Source organism: Manis javanica, chromosome 7 (genome assembly GCF_040802235.1).
Source record: "Manis javanica isolate MJ-LG chromosome 7, MJ_LKY, whole genome shotgun sequence".
NCBI classification, from domain to species: Eukaryota; Metazoa; Chordata; class Mammalia; order Pholidota; family Manidae; genus Manis; species Manis javanica.
Genome location: NC_133162.1, coordinates 29,595,763 through 29,610,372, shown reverse-complemented (window position 1 = coordinate 29,610,372; position 14,610 = coordinate 29,595,763). Strand labels below are relative to the sequence as shown.

The following is a 14,610-nucleotide window of genomic DNA, read 5'->3' as shown; positions in this document are numbered from 1 at the left end:
TAAGCTTATTGTAACTGATGGCCCTTTGGGTGGTTGAGTTCATACCTGCTAAAAAGTAGCGAATCATGCGATCTCTGCACGCCTCACCCTCGGGAGAATTATAATCCCACAGGGGTTCCTGTAGAGGAACAGCCTCCCTGCCCATAGGTTCCCATTCATCTGTGGCGTGGGCCTCATTGGCGCAGTGCTGTGCCACCGCCGTGACACGGTCACATTCCTGTGGGGTTAGAGTGGATTGGAGGACTACATGTACATTGTGCCAGGTGAGCTTGTAAGCTCGTGTGAGATATTTAAACTGTTCAGCGAACATTACAGGGTTGGAGGAAAAGGACCCCCAATCACTGTTCCACTTGGGACAAGTCTACCAGGGAAAAGGGAACATGAACCTGCACTACCACTTCAGCCCCCACCACCTCCCTCAGAGGAGCTATCACATGAACCCGAGACTGCTGTGACTTAGAGCGGGTTACGGGAGGGGTAGACCATTTGGGTGCCAGCTGCGGCGAGTAGGACGGCAGTGGGTTTGAAGAAGGAGATGGAAGAGGCGACACTGGCAATGGGGGATACAACCTGGGAATCGATGCAGAACTTGAAGGTAGGGGACTAGGATATGGGGGAGTTTTATCTGTTTTTTCCAAAGTGGTGTCGTCACCTGTGGAGCAAGATGGCGGCGTGACTGGAAGAGAAGGGGAACAAGATGGTGGAGAGACCGGAAGAGAAGGGGAACAAGATGGTTGAGAGACCAGAAGAGAAGGGGAACAAGGTGGTGGAGAGACCGGAAAAGAAAGGGAACAAGATGGTGGAGAGACCAGAAGAGAAGGGGAGCAAGATGGTGGAGAGACCGGAAGAGAAGGGGAGCAAGATGGTGGAGAGACTGGAAGAGAAGCAGAACAGGATGGTGGAGAGGCTGGAAGAGAAGGGGAACAAGATGGTGGAGAGAGAGGGAGAGAGGAGGAGGGGTGAGGACATGAACATTGAGGAAGGGAACTGGCCCCCGCGGTGGGCCTGGAGGAGTGGGAAGAGGGGTAGCCGAGATCCTCCGCCGAGTCCATCAGAGAAGAGCCTCCCAGTAATAGGAGTGGTAGAGATTGGCGGTCCTTGGTGGAGGCCTGGACTAACAAAACTTGGGAAGGAGTACACTTAACATATGGATTTGGGCAGGCGTGCAAAGTCCAAAAAGTCTGCACATATGGGATTTCACTCCACTTTCCGCTCTGGTGGCAATAATTAGTCAAGTCGGTGAGGAGGCTAAAATTGAAAGTTCTCTCAGGGAGCCAGTGAGATTGGTTGTCCAAGGGATACTGAGGCCAGGCCTGAGAGCAAAGGAAGACCAGCTTCTGTTTGCAAACTTCCCAGGGCAAAATATAGAGTAGCCAAATTAGAAGTGAGACACTGTAATGGGGTCTGGGCCTCCGCTTTTGAGGGCTGATTCCCCATGTCTGCATCACTCCTCAACTTATCCCGCTGAGAGGAGCACCCAGCGTCCCAAACTCGCCAAGCTAGGGGAGATGTCCTGGGAGCCTGGGTGAGGGACGTCTCCCACACCGCAGGGCCAGGGGCGGGCTGGATGCCTGTAGAGGGTGGGCCGGATGCCCAGGGGCCAGATGCTCCAACCTGGACATAGCTATGATTTCGAACGGACCAGGTGAAATGGAGTTAGGAAGGGAAACAGACTGGGGGAAACTGAGGGACTCACTGAAAAATAGTCTATGCAGTGGAGATCAGGCTGAGGTTTTTGGTTGGGGAAGGAGGGGGCAGGGCCGCCGGTGGGTGGTCGGGGCCCTGCGCTCACGCACCCTCCCGGGTTTTGGCACGAAATGTAAGATAAATTCCAACCGAAATAAGCAGGCGATGAGAGACAACAAAGGGCCAGGCAGTTTATTTGAGCACGATCCCAGGCAAGGTTCACCAGTCTATATAAATGGAGGCTGGGGAAGTTGCGCCCAGCAGGGCAGGCAGCAAGTTTTTAAAGAAGGTAGGGGGAGGCAGAGCTTAGATTTACAGCAGTGTGAGGATTGGCTAGCCTTGGGTGCATGGAGGTCTCTCATTGGTCTCTAGACAGGCACTGGAAAGCTACCACTACTCCTCCAGCTTGGGGGAGGGCTCTAGTTAAGAACTTCAGGAATGTTGCTGATCAGACCTGGGAATGTTGTCAGACCGGAACCTGTTGGTCTCTTCACCTTATTTGGTAAAGCCTGAGCTTGTCCAGTGGGCTCACCGCTTTCCCCTGTGCCTCCAGCCTTACAGGGGTAAGGTACAAGCAGCGGCCTGGTGGGACCCAAGTGCCACCCCTACCCCAGCTCCATGGCGTGGGGAGAGGAGTTGGAGCGGGGAGGGAGAGGGAGCCCGGGACTGGTAAATACCCAGCCCTAGTCATCCACACTGGGAGCGCAGACACAGTGAGTGGTTGCTGCAGCCGGCGCCCCTGGGACAAAAGAAAAGCAAGTGCTCTTTGAAAGTCTTAAAGGGACAGGAGCCTCACAGCTACATGGAAGCATCCCGGCACACTCAGCCCAACAGCTGGGAATCCCAGGGAATTCCTGGTGCCCTAACCCCCTGGGTGGCAGCGCAGCTGTGAGGCCCCTCACGATGATAAAAGGCTCCCACCCATTCACCCTCCATCGCGGCTCCAACATAGCGGATCAGCAACCTGAGGTGGGCCACGCTCACAGCAGCACCCCCTGGCCAGACTCAGAGGCCCCATCTGCACGCAGCTGCACTGCACAAGCCGCTAGGGTCGCCATTCTCACAGGAGAGGAAGGCCACAAACTAGCAAGAAGGGATGTTCTCCCAGCTGACACACGCGCCAACTCCCCACAACTACCTCTGTTGCCATGAAAAGGCAGAAGAATTTGATCCAGACCAGACTAACAGAGACAACCCCTGAGAAGGAGGTTGGGGAGATAAACCTAACCAATCTTCCTGAAAAAGAATTCAAAGTAAAGGTCATTACCATGCTGATGGACCTGCAGAGAAAAATGCAAGAGCTAACAGACAAAGTAGGGAGGGAGACTACAGAAATAAAACAATCTCTGGAAGGACTTAAAAGCAGAATGGATGAGATGCAAGAGGCCATTAATGGAATAGAAACCAGAGAACAGGAATGCAGAGAAGCTGACACAGAGAGAGCTAAAAGAATCCTCAGAAATGAAACAATATTAAGAGAACTGTGTGACCAATCAAAATGGAAGAATATCCATATTATAGGGGTACCAGAAGAAGAAGAGAGAGAAAAAGGCATAGAAACTGTCTTTGAAGAAATAATTGCTGAAAACTTCCCCAAACTGGGGGAGGAAATAATCACTAAGACCACGGAAGCACACAGAACTCTCAACAGAAGAGACCCAAGGAGGACAACACCAAGACACATAATAATTAAAATGGCAAAAATCAAAGACAAAGACAGAGTTTTAAAGGCAGCTAGAGGGAAGAAAAAGGTCACCTACAAAGGAAAACCCATCAGGCTATCATCAGACTTCTCAACAGAAACCTTACAGGCCAGAAGAGAATGCCATGATATATTTAATGCAGTGAAACAGAAGGACCTTGAACCAAGAATACTGTATCCAGCACGATTATCATTTAAATATGAAGGAGGGATTAAACAATTCCCAGACAAGCAAAAGTTGAGGGAATTTGCCTCCCACAAACCACCTCTACAGGGTATTTTAGAGGGATTGCTCTAGATGGAGCACTCCTAAGGCTAAATAGTTGTCACCAGAGAATATAAAATCACAGCAAAGAAAGCAGAACAACCAAATACTAAAGGTAAAAAAAGAAAATCAACTACCCACAAAAACAGTCAAAGGAAACAGAAAAGAGCACAGAATAAAACACCCAACATATAAAGAATGGAGGAGGAGGAATAAGAAGGGAGAGAAATAAAGAATCATAAGACACTGTTTATAACAGCTCAATAAGTGAATTAAGTTAGACAGTAAAGTAGTAAGGAAGCTAACCTTGAACATTTGGTAACCGTGAATCTAAATCCTGCAATGGCAATAAGTACATCTCTTTCAATAATCACCCTAAATGTAAATGGACTGAATGCACCAATCAAAAGACACAGAGTAATACAACGGATTAAAAAAGCAAGACCCATCGATATGCTGCTTACAAGAGACTCACCTCAAACCCAAAGACATACACAGAATAAGAGTCAAGGGACGGAAAAGATAGTTCATGCAAACAACAGGGAGAAAAAAGCAGGTGTTGCAGTACTAGTATCACACAAAATAGGCTTCAAAACAAAGAAAGCAACGAGATAAAGAAGGACATTACATAATGATAAAGGGGTCAATTCAACAAGAGGATATAACCACTGTAAATATATATGCACCCAATACAGGAGCACCATTATATGTGAAAGAAATATTACTGGAATTAAAGGAGGAAATAGAATGCAATGCATTCATTTATGAGAGTTCAACACACCACTCCAAAGGACAGATCCAACAGGCAGAAAATAAGTAAGGACGCAGAGGCACTGAACAACACACTAAAACAGATGGACCTATTAGACATCTATAGAACTCTACATCCAAAAGCAACAGGATACACATTCTTCTCAAGTGCACATGGAACATTTTCCAGAATAGACCACATACTAGGCCACAAAAAAGAGCCTTAGTAAATTCAAAAAGATTGAAATTCTACCAAACAACTTTTCAGACCACAAAGCTATAAAACTAGAAATAAATTGTACAAAGAAAGCAAAAAGGCCCACAAACACATGGAGGCTTAACAACATGCTCCTAAATAATCAGTGGATCAATGACCAAATTAAAATAGAGATCAAGCAATATATGGCAACAAATGACAACAACAACACAAAGCCCCAATTTCTGTGGGACATAGCGAAAGTAGTCTTAAGAGGAAAGTAGCAATCCAGGCATACTTAAAGAAGGAAGGACAATCCCAAATGAATAGTCTAAAGTCACAATTATCAAAATTGGAAAAAGAAGAACAGATGAGCCCCAAAGTCAGCAGAAGGAGGGACATAATAAAGATGAGAGAATAAATAAATAAATAAAATTGAGAAGAATAAAACAATGGAAAAAAATCAATGAAACCAAGAGCTGGTTCTTTGAGAAAATAAAATAGATAAGCCTCTAGCCAAACTTATTAAGAGAAAAAGAGAATCAACACACATCAACTGAATCAAAAATGAGAAAGGGAAAATCACAACTGACCCCACAGAAATACACAGAATTATTAGAGAATACTATAAAAGCCTATATGCTAACAAGCTGGAAAACCTAGAAGAAATGGACAACTTCCTAGGAAAATACAACCTTCCAAGACTGACCAAGGAAGAAACAGAAAATCTCAACAAACCAATTACCAGCAACAAAATTGAAGTGGTAATCAAAAAACTACGCAAGAATAAAACTCCCAGGCCAGATGGATATAACTTGGAATTTTATCAGACATACAGAGAAGACATAATACCCATTGTCCTTAAAGCTTTCAAAAAAAAAAAAATTAGAAGAGGAGGGAATACTCCCAAACTCATTCTGTGAAGCCAACATCACCCTAATACCAAAACCAGGCAACGACCTCACCAAAAAAGAAAATTACAGACCAATATCCCTGATGAATATAGATGCAAAAATACTCAACAAAATATTAACAAGCCGAATTCAAAAATACATCAAAAGGATCATACACCATGACCAAGTGGGATTCATCCCAGGGATGCAAGGATGGTTCAACATTCAAAAATCCATCAACATCATCCACCACATAAACAAAAAGAGAGACAAAAACCACATGATCATCTCCATAGATGCTGAAAAAGCATTTGACAAAATTCAACATCCATTCATGATAAAAACTCTCAACAAAATGGGTATAGAGGGCAAGTACCTCAACATAATAAAGGCCATATATGATAAACCCACAGCCAACATCATTCTGAACAGCGAGAAGCTGAAAGCTTTTCCTCTGAAATCGGGAACAAGACAGAGATGCCCACTCTTCCCACTGTTATTCAACATACTACTGGAGGCCCTAGCCACGGCAATTAGACAAAACACAGAAATACAAGGAATCCAGATTGGTGAAGAAAAAGTTAAAACTGTCAGTATTTGTAGATGACATGATATTGTACATAAAAAACCCTAAAGACCTCCACTCCAATACTACTAGAACTAATACAGGAATTCAGCAAAGTTGCAGGATACAAAATTAACACACAGATATCTGTGGCTTTCCTGTACACTAACAATGAACTAATAGAAAGAGAAATCAGGAAAACAATTCCATTCACAATAGCATCAAAAAGAATAAAATACTTAGGAATAAATCTTACCAAGGAAGTGAAAGATCTATACACTGAAAAACTATAAGACACTCTTAAGAGAAATTAAAGGGGACACTAACAAATGGAAACTCATCCCATGCTCGTGGGTAGGAAGAATTAATATCGTCAAAATGGCCATCCTGCTCAAAGCAATATACAGATTTGATGCAATCCCTATCTAATTACCAACAACATTCTTCAACGAAATGGAACAAATAGTTCAAAAGTTCATATGGAAACACAAAAGACCCCAAATAGCCAAAGCAATCCTGAGAAGGAAGAATAAAGTGGGGGGCATCTCGCTCCCCAACTTCAAGCTCTACTACAAAGCCACAGTAATCAAGACAATTTGGTACTGGCACAAGAACAGAGCCACAGACCAGTGGAACAGAATAGAGACTCCAGACTTTATCCCAATCATATATGGTCAATTAATACACAATAAAGGAGCCATGGACATACAATGGGGAAATGACAGTCTCTTCAACAGATGGTGCTGGCAAAACTGGACAGCTACATGTAAGAGAATGAAACTGGGTCACTGTCTAAGCCCATACACAAAAGTAAATTTGAAATGGATCAAAGACCTGAATGTAAGTCATGAAACCATAAAACTCTTAGAAAAAAACATAGGCAACAATCTCTTGGACATAAACATGAGTGACTTCTTCATGAACATATTTATTTCCCCACACAAGGGATACAAAACCAAAAATGAACAAGTGGGACTATATCAAGCTGAAAAGCTTCTGTACAGCAAAGAACACCACCAATAGAACAAAAAGGCATCCTACAGTATGAGAGAATATATTCATAAATGACAGATCCAATAAAGGATTGACATCCAAATCTATAAAGAGCTCATTCACCTCAACAAGCTAGCAAATAATCCAATTATGGGCAGAGGAGCTGAACAGACAGTTCTCCAAAGAAGAAAGTCAGATGGCCAACACACACATGAAAAGATGCTCCACATTGCTAGTCATCAGAGAAATGCAAATTAAAACCACAATGAGATATCACCTCACACCAGTAAGGATCACCACCATCCAAAAGACAAATAACAAATGTTGGCAAGGTTGTGGAGAAAGGGGAACCCTCTTACACTGTTGGTGGGAATATAAATTAGTTCAACCATTGTGGAAAGCAATATGGAGGTTCCTCAAAAAGCTCAAAATAGAAATATCATTTGACCCAGGAATTCCGCTTCTGGGAATTTACCCAAAGAATGCATCAGCCCTGTTTGAAAAAGACATACGCACCCCTGTTTATCGCAGCACTATTTACAATAGCCAAGAAATGGAAGCAACCTAAGTGTCCATCAGTAGATGAATGGATAAAGAAGATGTGGTACATATACACAATGGAATATTATTCAGCCATAAGAAGAAAATGAATCCTACCATTTGCAACAACATGGATGGAGCCTGGGGGTATTATGCTCAGTGAAATAAGCCAGGCAGAGAAAGACAAGTATCAAATGATTTCACTCATATGTGGAATATAAGAACAAAGCAAAACTCATGGAACAAAACAGCAGCAGACTCACAGAACCCAAGAATGGAGTAACAGTTACCAAAGGGAAAGGGATTGGGGACGATGGGTGGGAAGGGAGGGATAAGGGCTGGAAAAAGAAAGGGGACATTACGATTAGCATATATAATGTGTGGGGGTAGTGCACAGGGAGGGCTGTGCAACACAGAGAAGACAAGTAGTGATTCTACATCATCTTACTACGTTGATGGACAGTGACTAATGAGGTTTGAGGGGGGCAGTTGTTAAAGGGGCAACCTAGTAAACAGAATGTTCTTCATGTAATTGTAGATTAATGATACCAAAAAAAACCACAAAAAAGAATCACACACACACACACAAAAAGGTTTCTTCTGGGATTCTGATCAAAACTTTAAAGATAACTGGGGAGATCTGCCATCTTAATATTGAGTCTTCCCATTCATGATCGTTATTTAGATCTTTAATTTCCTTTATCAGTGTCTGAAAGTTTTCAGCATAGAATCTACACATGTTTTGTTAGGTTTTTTACTAAGTATTTCATGTTTTGACTATTATTACAAACAGTACTCTTTAAATTCTCGATTTTTATTTGTTCATTGATAGCATACAGAACTTGTATCCTGTTACCTTGCTAAACTCACTTATTATAGTAATTTTGTTGTAAATTCTGTGGGAAATTCTATATACAAGGTGATGTTGTCTGCAAATAAAGATAGTTTTATTTCTTTCTTTCCATACAGATGTCTTTTATGCTTTTTTTTTTTCCTTGCTGCATTGGCTAGAACTTCCCTTTCAGTGTTGGATAGAAGTGGTGAAAGCAATCATTCTTGCCTTGTTTTTGATCTTAGTAGGAAAGAATGTGGTTTTTCACCATCAAGTGTGATGTAAACTGTAGGTTTTACTTTGCTGATGTCTTTTTTTTTTCTTTTTCTCTAGATAGCCTTTTTCAAGGTGAAAAGTTCCCTTCTGATCCTAGCTTGCTGAGAGTTGTTACTATGGATGGTGTTGAACTTTGTCAAATACTTTTTGTGCATCTGTTGAGGTGATCATGTATTTTACCTTCTTTAGTCTTTTGCTATGGTGAATTGCAGTTTTGTTCTGAAATTACATTTTGTCTGAAAAAGTTTTTGTTCCTCCTGGTTTTGAAAGATATTTTTGAAAGGTATAGAATTGTGGGTGAACAGTTTTTTCTTTCAGCACTTCAGTGATATCTCACTTTCATAGTTTCTGAAAGTTCTTACCCTGTTCCTCTGTATATGACACATCTTTTTTACTCTAGCAGCTGCCTTTAAGATTTTCTCTTTGTCTTTTATTATTTTTTTTACTACAGTTTGAATATGATGTATCTAGGTATTGATTTTTATTATTGCTTATTTGATATTACTTGGTGTTCTCAGCTTTTTGGATCTGTGGTTTGTTGTACTTTATTAATTTTAGAAAAGTTTTGTCCATTGTCTCTTCAGATACTATTTCTGTCTGTCTCTTTCTTCTCCTTCCTGGGATTCCAAGTACATATATATTAGACTATATGATATTGTCCCATAGCACTTGTATGTTGTTTTGTTCTTTTCATTCTTTCTTTTTATATATGTTTGAGCAATTTTATTGATTTCTCTTTACTGATTCTTTCTATGGCTGTTTTGAGTTCACTGATAAGATCATTGAAGGCTTTCATGTTAATAACTGTGTTTTTATTTACAGCATTTCCATTTGGTTTTGTCTTATAGTTTCCACCTCTCTGCTTAAATTACCCATCTCTTGTGTGTTGTTGTCCACATTTCCATCAGGGCTTTCAACAATTGTAATTATTTGAATTCCATATATAGTAGTTCCAACATCAGCATCATCTCTGAGTTGGGTTCTGTTGACTGCTTTATCTCTTAAGATAGGATTTTCTGTTTTTTTTTTCTTTGCTCCTTTTTATGTCTCTTGGTTGAAATCTGGACATATTTTGTAGACAGGTAAATAGTGTTTATGCCTGTGTAACTCTGGGGGAGAAATAAGTTTTCAGCTTGGGGCAGATAACCTTTGAAACCGAAATCAGTCAAAGGGTGATATAAAGTGGGAGAAACTTGTTTATTGCTTATAAGCAGTCAACCACTTCTGCTCACCTGTGTCTCTTATAACCTGGCTGCAAAAAGGGACTCCAAATTTCCCCCATCCAGGTATACCCTTGCTCCCCCGCCCTTGTAATCACCTGTTGATATGGAGATGGACTGCTTCTGTGCACTCCTTGGAAACAACTGTTGATATGGAGATGCGCTAAGGCCAGGTGAGAGATTCTGGAAATAATGGGATTTTACCCACAACCTGGAAATTAGCATGCTTTATCTTTTGCTAAGACTCTTTTATGTGTGTGTTAAGGGGAGGAGGGTTTGCGCCCAGGTCATTCTGGTTAGGATTTTCAGCTGAGTTTAGGTTTAATTGTTGCCAGGTTATCCTCAGTTTACCATACACTTCGATTTTCTCTAGTGTTGGCTTGTGTTTAGGGTGGGCTTTGGTGTGCCAGACTTTTCTCATACATCTGTTCTACCCTCAGCTTTATGTGTTTTCCTTTGAACTGCATCTCAGAGAGGTCTCTTGCTTTTGCTCTTCCCAGAGTAATAAATTGCTGTTACTTTTTGCTACCCTGATATGGGGGGAAATGGAAGAGTACATTTTCTATTGATTTGGTTCAGTTTCATTTTATGTAGATGCATTTTCCCTGGGTCATAGCTAAGGGCTGGGGCTTTTTCAGTGATCCTGCCCTTTCTTTAGGGTAGAGGTGTCTTTGTTTTTGTTCTGCTACTTCCCCTAGCTGCAGTGGTCTTTCACCCTTTGCCTGGTGGCAACAGGATTTGCTCCATTTTCCCCAGACAATGCTTTTTTTCCCCCCTGTAGGGAAGGTAGGCGAGAAGAATCCAGGTGGAACTTGGTACTTCTCCACAGAGGCTGCTGTTGCCTTCTCCCAGGTCTACACCACAAGGCTAGACTTCTCCATCTCTTGCCTTGCCCTTAGTCTGTCTTTTGAACCTCTGAGTGAGGTCTTTGGAGAAGATTACATGAGTGGGTTGATAATTCCCCTTGTTTCTGTATTTGCCAAGGGTTTTGTTTTCTCATGGTACCCTGCATTTGGCCTTTTGGCAATTTTTAAACATGTTAATTGAGTTCTTACTGGCTTGTATGTTGTCTAGTGTTTACTACAAGCAAGAAAGCATTCACGTTCAATCTCTCCTTTGAGGAATCTGTCTTCGTTAAATTTTGGGTTCATTGTTTGTCCTGTGACCTTACTTCTCTGATGAGTTTAAGAAAATTGTGATTTTGCATATTATCTACCTTTTAGTTTGTTTTAAGGGTGGGAATAATATTCTCCACTTTGTACATCCTAATCAGTATCCAGAAGTCTCATGTCTTTGAGGATGTTACTTTGATATTGGATTTTTGTTGCTCAAAGTACCATTTAAATCTGTCCCATCCAATTCCTACCCCCAAATCATTATTTTTGTTCCTTTGTTCTTTCATTCAATTATTCTTAAAAAATAAAAATAAAAGGGAAAGAAAGGTTCTCTGCTATATGCTCAGGTGTTGTGCTAAGTGTTAAGGATACGTCATGAGCAAGAAGACATAATGCCTTCTTCTCTAATGAGCTTATAGTGCAGTGGAGAAGATCAGATAATTAAGGAAGTAATTATAATCAAATATAAGAGCTGTAATAAGAGAAGTATATGGCAGAGGTACCTCCTCTAATCTATAATAATTAGGTAAGGCTCTCTAAGAAAGAGCTATCTTGGAGACCCAAAGGTTATGTAGAAATTAGGTGAAGATGGTTAGTAGGTTGCAAGCAGTAAACTAGGTAGAGGGGAGAGATTGTGTATGGAGGCTAAGATGGGAACAAAAACCACACAAAACAAACAGATGAGTTGAAGAATCTGAAGAGGAGTTTGGTGTGGCTGTGTAGCATATAGGTGGAAATGACAAAAGCTAAGTTAAATTGATTGGAGCCAGGTTAGAAAGAGTTTTGTTAAAAATAAATTGATTTTGTCATAAGAATGATGGGAAGTCATCAAAAGGTTTTAGGGAGGGGCATGTCTGAGCAGCTGATTGTTTTAAAAGGGTCATTGTGGATGCAAAACAGACCAGTTGGATGGGTTTTTGTAGTAATCTAGGCAGTTGTGTGTGTTGGTTTACCCTGGAGTATTGTTAGGGATAGCAACAGTAGACAGATAAAAAAGGTATTCAGGTATGGAGATCAGTGGAACTTGCCAATTGATCGAATATGGAAAGTGAAGGACAGGGAAGACTAAGTGTACCCTGTATAACTTGGTATATTTCTACAGAACCTCCAAGTTTCCTTCCTTCCATGAGAAAGAAAGACTAGAAGAAAAGATCCTTGGTTTATTTAAAAATACTACAATTTATGGCTCATGATTCAAAATTCATTGAAGTTTTTGGGTGGAAGTCAGTCAGAAAAGGAAACAAAATCTAAATAATACTGTAAGTCATGGCAAATAAAGTTTTCTTTCTTGATTGTTTTTGAGTGTTGAGAAAAATAGAAGATAGTTTGATTCCTTTAGTGTTAATGTTTAGCCCATTGACATCCAAAAAATATCTGTAAACTGGCTTCCTTTCTCTTTTGGAATAATAATAATATACAACTGATATCAACAGAGCTGTTCTGTGCAGAGAGAAATTTACTATATTTAATCACCTAATTTCCTTGCTTTTCCCAGATGGATTTACTCAGTATTTAGTGTGGTACATATTATTATAGAAACCTTTAGAACTTGTGTTAGAGAATTCAAGTCTTCTAAGATTCAGTCACTAAGGTAGTGAGCACTACCACAAAAAGCTGTGGCAAGTTTTATAAATAACATAGTGGTGGATGCCAACAGTGTTTTCATTATATTGGAGGGGCAAAGTCTAATTTTAAGAAAAGGGAAAGTTAGTGATGAACAGCCCCATATGGTAAATATTGGTTAAGATGTAAAGTTACATGTGGAGCTCAAGGAAGTAAACAATTTTCCTTTATTTTTCTTCTCAAAATGATGAAGTTAAAAATAAACATGTTGTCACAATATTAAAGTTAGGCATTCGTGATTCAGAAAATTCAGAGTTGTTTTGTTGAGGATATACTATGAGATGCAGATTTAAGAGCATTTAAGAGCTTTAGTATCAGTCAAAGCTGAGTTTCAGTTCTGGCTCCAATGCTTGATAGCTAGATGTGTGACCTTGAATCTTAGTTAACTTATCTGTAAAATGGTAATAATAATCATACATACCTCAAGAACTTGTTATGATGGTTAAGTGAGATAATATATATGTGCACTTAGCACAGTGCTTCATTCATTTGACTTCTTTAGTACAGTACAAATTTAAATTATACTTTCATTTTTAAGTCCAACATACTACAACATTCTTATATCTCAGAAACATTCATAGTCTTAGTGCTTTCTAGCATTTCTCATAATTGCAATATGAATATTGACTATCTGTAAAAATGGGTAATACTTAAAAAATATAGAACAACGTTTCTTTGATGGTGATAGGGAGTTGCAGTTTTTAAGAATGAATCAGTTATTAGAGGTCTGGCTAATTTTGTTCTCACCATTAGTTTGCACATGAGGCCTTTTCCTGTGAGTAGATATGTATTGTGTCACACATACAAGTAAAGTCTACTTTGGTAGGAAAATAGCTAATGAATCAAAAAGTAACACAATAATAAAAAATTCTTAACTTTTATCAAGAATACATATACCTTTTTTTCTATTCACAGTCTCAAATTAAGGAGAAACATCTGTATTGCTATTGCTCTGTGTTAGGAATATTTGTTTTTATATTCTTTTATTTACTAATCATTTATTGAATGCCATCCATGTGCCAGGAATGGTGCTGGGCATTGAGGCTATAACAATGATTGAGTATTTCTTGCTTCCAGCAAGTTCAAGGTATAATTGAGAGTCAGGTAAGCTGTAAGCTAACAGTTTGATATGGCAGCAGGGGGCAGAAAATACCCACCTCACATTTATTCGAGGAATATTTATTGAAATCTACAACATGCAACAGTTGTAGATTGTAGACCATTCAGAGGTCATTTAGGGCTGCATCTCAAAAGCAACAGTCCTAACAAATGGCAATGGAGAGAGTCTTGGGTTAGGATTCACTGTAGGATGGGCACAATGTAATCCTAAACAAGGCTAGACCTCTGAAAATGTTGTGGTTAGCTTTGTTGACCCACTAGCGTGCCTTTTGGTTTTTCATTTCCATGGCTCAATTACATCTTTTGGAGCAGCTTTTGAAGAGGTGTAAGGAGGTAGTCAGAGCTTCTGGTCTCCTAGACATCAACTAATTGGTGTAGTTACTCCTATTTTTCTTCCATAGAGGGTTGTCAAAGATATTAAAGCAGAAGGTACTAAACACATTGGTGTGTTCATACTGCCATAAGAAGAGTTAGGAGCACAAACATTGGAGTCAGATTATCTAGATTTGAATCAGTCACATGCTAGTTCTTTGGCCTTTGGCCATATTATTTAACATCTGCATGCCTCAATTTTCTCACCTGCAAAATTGGATTGGTAGTAATATCACTTCATAGGATTGTTCGGAGGCTTAAATGAGGACATCACTTTTTGAATATCATCAGGTAAGCAAATAATATTTGGTAAGGGACCGAGTTCATATATTAAAGTTCACACACTTCACTCAAATAAGAAGCATCTCAGATCCTTACTTAGAAGCCTTTTATTTTGTATATAATTTGAATACACAGGAATTGACAGCACTCATTATATTGAGAAAAATAAAAATGCTTAGTG

General features: G+C 40.2%; 1 protein-coding gene across 9 annotated transcripts in view; it reads left to right on the top strand.

Moving 5' to 3' along the window:
* Positions 1 to 14,610, top strand: part of R3HCC1L (R3H domain and coiled-coil containing 1 like) — a 140,905-nt gene that overhangs the window by 45,106 nt on the left and 81,189 nt on the right. Inside the window, exon 2 of one of the 9 annotated variants that reach the window (XM_037015731.2) lies at positions 8,756 to 8,861. The exons of 7 other annotated variants lie outside the window; for them this stretch is intronic. The gene's annotated coding sequence lies outside the window, so the exon portion shown is untranslated. Of the gene's footprint in view, positions 1 to 8,755; positions 8,862 to 9,289; positions 10,092 to 14,610 lie in introns of those variants that run through there. One more of the 9 variants, XM_073240578.1, reaches the window with a different exon arrangement.